This window comes from Miniopterus natalensis, chromosome 19 (genome assembly GCF_054644295.1).
Source record: "Miniopterus natalensis isolate mMinNat1 chromosome 19, mMinNat1.hap1, whole genome shotgun sequence".
In the NCBI taxonomy this organism is placed as follows: Eukaryota; Metazoa; Chordata; class Mammalia; order Chiroptera; family Miniopteridae; genus Miniopterus; species Miniopterus natalensis.
This window is the reverse complement of record NC_142099.1, coordinates 2,118,810-2,126,809: the sequence shown is the minus strand read 5'-3', so window position 1 is coordinate 2,126,809 and position 8,000 is coordinate 2,118,810.

Sequence of the window (8,000 nt, the reverse complement as noted above, 5' to 3'; positions counted from 1 at the left end):
AGCCATGGGGAAAGGAGCCCTACTTCAGACAGTAATAACCGGAACCAAGTCCTTCACCTTTTGGCTCCGTACGCGGCTGAGCCCAACTTCATGGTCATTTTGGCAACCCAGAGTGTCAGGTGACACAGACAAACTATAGAGCGGTTTATTGTGCTAATAAAGAGAACACTCTTCCACGATCACCCACCCTGGGTCATTGTCACCATCTCCAAAGTCTTCATTTCAAGCAGGCGACAGCACCAGCAACCATTATTATTATTATTATTATTATTATTATTATTATTATTATTATTATTATTATTTTATTGAATTGCTGACATCTTTCATTATTGCCACTTAAATAAATGACTCAAGGGGCTACCCAAGGGAAAACTGGCTCCACGTCAAGACTTACATGGGGATTCTTGGGGGTTTTGCACTGCGCTCCTCACGCCCGATCCTGAGCTGTTAGTTTCGTCTGACTTAGTCTCATCTTGTTTTCCCAGCTGGAGGAGTGAGTTGGGGATACGACCTGGGCCGTTTCCCTTCTGCTCACCCCCGACTTTCCATCTCTGCTCTCACCATTTTCTTTAATTCTTCATTGTCTCTATGACATTATAACAACCTGCTGGATAAGTTCCCTGGCTCCGAATCTTCCCTTGCTGATCAATTCTTTAATTTTGCCGCAGGATAATTCTCCGAAAGCACAACCGCGATCATGCCACGCGTTTGCTCAGACGTGCTCCTCGGTTCTCTCCATTGCCTGGAAAGCGGGATCCGGTCTCCAGCACCGCATCCAGGTGGCTGTGGTCCAGCCCTGGCCAGTGGGCCCCCCTCCCTCCCCCCTCCCCCGCGCGGACCCCACATCCAGATCCCCACCCCGCTTACGTGGTCTGGCACAAGCCATGCCCCCCTGGTCTGAACCCTTTCCTGGGCACTTCCTTTCCCCCTTCTCCAAGTTTCCAATGAAAAGCAACTTCCTGAGGAGGCTTCTTCCATCTTCCCACCTCTGCGCTTCTTCAGGACTTGCCTCCTGCAGCGTTTGCGGATCCTGTTACATCACGTTGACTGCCTTTCTTCCCCAAAGAGATCCTGCTGCGTGGAAGCATGAGCCCGTCTAACTCACCTTTCTTTACTCCTTTCAGCCCTTGGCATAGTATTTTGTGAACATGAAGAGTTCAGTGAATATTTATCAAATGCATACATTTTAGGATCCCTGTTCTCTCCTACAGTCGTTGGGCCAGCCCTGGGGAGACAGAGTCTGAGTAAGCGCGTGTTGGTTAAGTTGGGCTCTGTGGTTCTGGGTCTGTTGGGGTAAGTGCTCGATGGGTCTGCATCTGTTGGGGTAAGTGCTCTATGGGTCTGCGTCTGTTGGGGTAAGTGCTCTATGGTTCATGAGTCTGTTGGGGTAAGTGCTCGATGGGTCTGCATCTGTTGGGGTAAGTGCTCTATGGGTCTGCGTCTGTTGGGGTAAGTGCTCTATGGTTCATGAGTCTGTTGGGGTAAGTGCTCTATGGGCCTGAGTCTGTTGGGGTAAGTGCTCGATGGGCCTGAGTCTGTTGGGGTAAGTGCTCTATGGGCCTGAGTCTGTTGGGGTAAGTGCTCGATGGGTCTGCGTCTGTTGGGGTAAGTGCTCTATGGTTCATGAGTCTGTTGGGGTAAGTGCTCGATGGGTCTGCGTCTGTTGGGGTAAGTGCTCGATGGGTCTGCGTCTGTTGGGGTAAGCGCTTGCTCTCTGATGTTCTCCCAAAGCTTGGGAGACACTGACACCTTTCACAAGCAGTGTGAGGGAGTCTGACACATGCAAATGAGCACTGATTTTCATTAGTCCAGGGTGACTCCAGTTCTCTTGATTCTTCTGTAATTACCCACTGATCACATAGTGTTTGTATAATAATTAGTCCCACATGAGAATTTTGAGCATCTCTTGCCGGTCTGTTGAGAGATGGGTCCGTTTGATCAAAAGCTAGGGTCTCTATGGAGGAAAGAGACCACAACTCTGACCTCTGTTTTACTGGATGAAAATTAGGGGAGTCTCTCAAGGAGACCTAGGGTGGTCCTTGACAGAAGGTCTCCTGGCAGGAAGAGACATAAGGACTCACAAGAGGAAAAGGTTTCTAGTTTGGTGACCTTGACCCATAATAACAGGGCTTAAGAGGTGTTATGAAGGACCAGTTCTGGAGGGGTATTTGACTCAGGTGGGAGCCCTTTTGGCCCTAGTCCTGGCTGGGCATTGTGCCTGAGTCACCTGGGGCTGCTTGGACGCAACAGTGGCAGTGAGTAGTTGTGACAAAGAGTGTATGGCTCACAGAACCTAAAATATTTACTCTCAGGCCCCTTGCAGAAGACTTAGCTGACCTCGATATTCAATAGCTTTTCCACTGTCCCTTTATTCCATCCATCCCAGTTCTCACTAGGTCCCAGTTTGGGTCTGTGCGTGGACTCCTCATGTAGTTGCTCTTACTGTCTCCACAATGGACCACTTTTCCCCTCTGTACTATTTCTCACCAACCAGTCTCGTGGCTGAGTTCTCAAATAGCACTCTGCCCCACTCTGATATGTAGAGCTCGACTCTTTAATGTTACATGCTAGGGACAGTGATTTTTCTCACATGACTTCAGGCACACAGGAATAGCAGGAACACAAAAGAGAGCCTACAGTTTATTTTATTTTTGTGTGTCTTTATTGATTTTAGAGAGAGAGGCAGGGAGAGGGAGAGAGAAATATCGATGAGAGAGAAACATCAGTTGGCTGCCTCTTGCTCGCCCCCTGCTGGGGATCGAGCCAGCAACGTGGGCATGTGCCCTGACTGGGACTCAAACCGGTGACCTCTTGGTTCATGGGTTGACGCTCAACCAACTGAATCACACCAACCAGGGCCCTACAGTTTATTTTTATAAAAGATTTGACAGACATTAAAAATATCCCCTAATATGCCACAAAATGCAGTAGAGTAATATTTTTAATTCCGTATTTAAATTTCAGACACCCGTTTGCCTTTGCAAATGTTATTCCGAGAAAATTTTAAACTTTGAAATGTCATAAAATGGCAAGAGCCACATTACACAAATATCTTTAATTTGTTCAATCTGTGCTAAGTTCTTTAGGAGTTATTTAAAGGGGCATGTAAATTACACCAAATTAACCAATATTTCAGGGAAAACAGATGGAAGCTTGGTCTCGATGTCATCCGAACACTGACACCAACTGTTGCCTTGATTAGAAAGGAAAATGACTAGATTTAATGAAAATAACAATGTTTCCCACTGTTGACCAGTTACTCATTGCCATCACAGCAACACAATTCTTAAAAGTACATACATTGAGCCCTGGACGGGTGGCTCAGTTGGTTGGAGCCTCGTACCATACACCAAAAGGTTGCTGGTTCGATTCAAGTGAAATTTATCCGATATAGGAGTAAAAGGAACTCTATAAAATTAGAATTATTTATTTTTGGAGTTTGCTCGTTAATGTTAAGTGAAAACTTATATGTTTGTGCCAAATCTATTTTAAAGGCCAAACTACTTTACAATATGAAACAAATGAACAGAGAAATTCACACAAGAGTAATTACACATAAATTGCTTAATATTTTTTACGGTTCAAATTTATTACCTTGACAATTACAAAATCGAACAGTGTATCTCCAACCAGGGGGGGTTAATTGATCGTGATTAACTAAAGCCAGTTGTTTAAATTGAACATATTACATCTTAGGTTGCATTTTGGGATCTGATACACCACAACCAGAGTCAAGGTGGGTGAAAAACTGTATCTGTCCTTTGTAAAATCAAAACGATGGCACATTTCTCATGCTCTCGGAACCCCGTGGAGCAGCCGTGTCGACGGGCCGGCGTGAGCCACCTGGCTGATGAGACTCACAGCCCCGCCGTGTCAGCTGAAGTCCAGGAGCAGAGCCCCGAGCTCCCTGGCACCGAGGGCAGAACCCTGAGGGAGCCCGGCCCGAGCCGTCAGACGAACGGTCCCTGCTAAATTTTGGGAGGATTCATTACCCAGCAGAAGCTTTCCAGCTGCAGTGACTTTGCTGGGACTCTGGCTGTCAGATCTTTCTTTCCTTCTTCCCCAAGCCCATTTTCAGCTTCTCTGGTGATGCTGAGATTTTCAAACAGCCTTTTAAGCAAATTCCTTTCCTGCAAAGCAATGACGGTTGGTTTCATCGAGTTCTTAATGGTAGGAAGTACACGGAGGGTCCAAGTTGACCCAAACCGGCCCCCTGGGAACCCGGCTCCGTTTCAGGAGCCTGGTTTCCGTCGTAGTGGAAGGTACCGGCCATGGCATTTGCTCCAGTGCTTGACCCACCGCGGCCCTGGCTCGGGTGCAGTCTCAGGGAAATCGTGCCCGAGGAGCTGCGGGCGCCAGCCTTGAGCGGGAGGCGTGCGTGTCTGCAGCCGGTCCACCGGCTGTGCCGAGCCACGGCGAGCCGGGGGGCCGCGGGAGGCGGTGCGCGTTCACGGCTCTGTTTCATCACAGGGCCCGCCAGCAAGGGTCGCCAACAGAACAGGACATGCCTTTATTTTGCCTAAAATAGGTTTTAGAGACACTGTCTTTCTCACCCAACGAAGGCAAATGTGTCTCTTCCAGATGCTTTTATTTTTTAATGATAAAAATTCCAATACCAAGTGAAATTGTGAGTCTGAAAGTGTCAGGGGACTATTTTTTTTTTTTTTTGTAACCATCGCCCACATGCAGATAGAAAGGCTTCTCTTGAACATGATTCCACCCTTGGGTTATTTAATTCTATTGCATTATTTATGGATAAAACATTCTGATACAAAATCCTCAACGTAATAGCGAAGACTGCCTGAAAACACAGGCAATCACAAAGGAAAAGTACCTTTACCCTTGTTGCTAAGAGATCAGCCATTTGACAAGTCCTTCCGGTACCACGTGGTCTCACGTATTTAAATTACAGGGTGGGCAAGGGTAGGTTTGCAGTTGTTCCTGTAGAAAGTAACGCAATAATCAGTAAATAATGATACGAGAAGGAACTGTTTCAAGCACTTGCGACTGTGAACCTGTATGTGCACAGCTTCCTCCTAAATATTATCTATATGGGGCTTTGTACGCGGCTCTGTTCATTCAGCGATAGAGCGCGGACACTGCCCCACGACTGTAGATTCTCAGCTACAGCTTTTATATCAACTGTGTTTAGAAATTAGCTTTGTATCCGGATGTCGTGAACTTGATGTTCATCTCAAAGTTAGTGAGAAATCACTTGCTTTTCTGTTGGATTCAAACCTATTGCTCTGTCATGGGAATTGGGATAAAGAGATGCCACTAGACAAGACCTCCTTGAGGGACTCCTGACGCGTGGGACCGGGTGGGTAGCCTGCTTGCCCACTGGGCCCACGGGCTAAGTGATGGGCCGCGGGTGGGCACCGCCTGCATCGGGTGCCATCCTCTGGGTCAGAGAATCAGAGAAACATTTCTGGTTTCAAGCCGAGTCCATGCATTAGTAATTGTAGACATAGACAGACTTCAAGATGCCACATGGTAAGAGGCCTAGAGAGACTCTTGAGGATTCTAGCCTAACATGGGATCCTAGCAAGGCCTCCCTTAGGACCAGAGAAGGAATCTGGAGAGCGTGAGTGGCTGGGCGGGGTCACGGAGTAAGTGGATGGTGGCTACAAAGCCAAGTCTGCAGAAAGTATTTTGTACAATTTGGAAAGAGTGTCACAGGTAGGAAACTGAGAGAGCTAAAGGTGGAGAGGCCTGTTCTTCAGCATAACTCAGCTCTACTCTCAGAGAAAATCATGTATGGAAAGAAGAAAAGATTACCAGGCATCCCTGTCGACGTGGGTTAATCTAGTGTCTCTACCGACCCTGGTCCACGCGGTAAACAAGACCCCCGATTAGGTGGCAGACTTCTGAACGCAGCGAGAGGCAAACAGGCTGAGTTCTGGGGTGCAGGAGTGTTGACTTTTACTTTTTTTCAGATCTTGTTATTGAAAATGGTAGTTTTCCATAGTGGATAGTCTTTAACTTGAAAAATTTCAGTCACTCACATGGATAAGATCTTAGGAACTGTCTTAAAAAATTATCACAGCCTGTGAACAGCTCTGTCTGATGACAATACTCATTTCCTGTCAGCATTCGTGTGGGTTGGTTACATCTCTCGAAACAAGGAAACCTCATTGCTTTTTATTTTGATTTGGTGGGGGGGAGGGAAATTGTTTTTGCCTTCTTGGGTTTCAAACCTGTCCTCCAACATTCAAAAATGAAATAATAATAATAATTTTTTTTTTTAATTTCTCAACATGCTGCTATTTTTCATGAAGAACTGTAAAATTTAAAAGTAACAATGAAATATGTGTAAGTGTAAAAGACCACAGGGGACATTTTCTCATTCAATTAACATCCAAACGATGCAACCACGTGGAGCTTTCCCTGTAATTTTCATGTTGAAGAGTCTGTACGAGCTGATTAGGGAGGGTTTTATGTAAAATTTGCCCGGCTTTTATTACAAAGCATTTATTTTCAATAACATAATTTTGGGAACATTCGTATTTCCGTTGGCAGTACTAGCTCTCGAATGTTTCTCTAACTCAGAGGTTCCTGACAAATAGAGAAACCAGGCCCCACAAGTGGGCGGTAATCTCCTTAATGCAGCTTTTGTCTTCACCGTTTTCATCTAGTGCGTTTTATGGGAGACGGTTTTCTCCACGGTGATAACAACGACGAACGGCATCCTTTCCGTTGTGTGGGAAATAAATGAAAAACAAATCGTTCCTATAAAGATACCTTTGCACTAAGGAAATGGGGCATCCTGAAATTATTTGAAAATTCAGGGACAAGTTAATAGTTGATGAAACCTCTCCTTTTAATGGATTTCAGATACTGGCAACGCATAAACACATATCAAGCCAAAACCGTTTTAATTTTGGACCCAGATGGAAGTTGTTTATGAGCAGAGAACATTCAGTTTATTTATAGCACAGAAATCACGAACACTTGAAAAACAACAGCGAAAAAACAGCAATTACTGTATCTCCAGCCGAGTAACGACCGTGTTAGGCCCAGGAGTCGCAGATTTCGCCTGATCATTCTGAAATCAGAAGCCGATCGCAGAGATTATGGCCGTGTTTGGAACATTAGAGGAAAAACAACACTTTTCAGAATAGGAGCACACTCGGCGAGGAGGCCGCCGCCGTCCCCCCGACCGGCGAAGGCCCGCTGCGGGAGGAATACCGAGGAGGCGGAATTCATCAGGCGACAAAACCCGCTCCCGTGTCTCTTCCCTCTGTGCTGGGCTCCTTATCAGATCTTCCCTTTATTTCCAGTGCTCACCCCTGTTTAATAGCCATTCATTTCCCCCTTTCTACACTCGTTTCGTGACCCTGCGATGTCCCACTGCGCCCTCCCTCTCTCCCGCCCTTGTTCCGTGTTGCTTTTTTCTCTGGTTTTCCTTTGTGTCTGTAGAAGTGAGACCCTTGGAAGGAGACTTTTCCGTAGCAGTTCTCTGTTCGAAAGAAGAAAGATCTCTCTAGCCCGGGCGGCGGTGGCCCAGCTGGCTGAGCGCCCCCCCCCCCCCCGCGCCCCGAAGGCTGCGGCTCTGATTCGGGGTCGGGCACGTCCCTAGGTTGCAGGTTTGACCCCCGGTTGGCGCACAGGGGAGGCAGCCAACCGATGCTTCCCTCTCACGGGTCTCTCCCTCTCCTTCAGGCCGTAAACGCATCCTCGGGCACGGGCTGAAAAGACGGTGCCTGCGAAGACGAAAGGACTTGCTAAATCTGGGCATCGCCCGATGGACACGGGCAGCTTTTCCGGTGAGTGAGCCCCTCGCGGCCAGAGCCCTACAAGGAGCGGATGGAGTGTCACTTGTCTGAAAAGCTAGGAGACCTCCCACGGGAAGCAGGAGGCAGTTAGGAGGCCCCGAAATTCCCTCTCGGCGCTACAGTGACGCGCTCCTGTCACCGGTTCCTTCCCCAAAGCTGGCCGGGGGCCTCCAGGACCCCGCACCGGCCGTTCGGCCGCGTCCACAGAGCTAAGTGACCATCCCT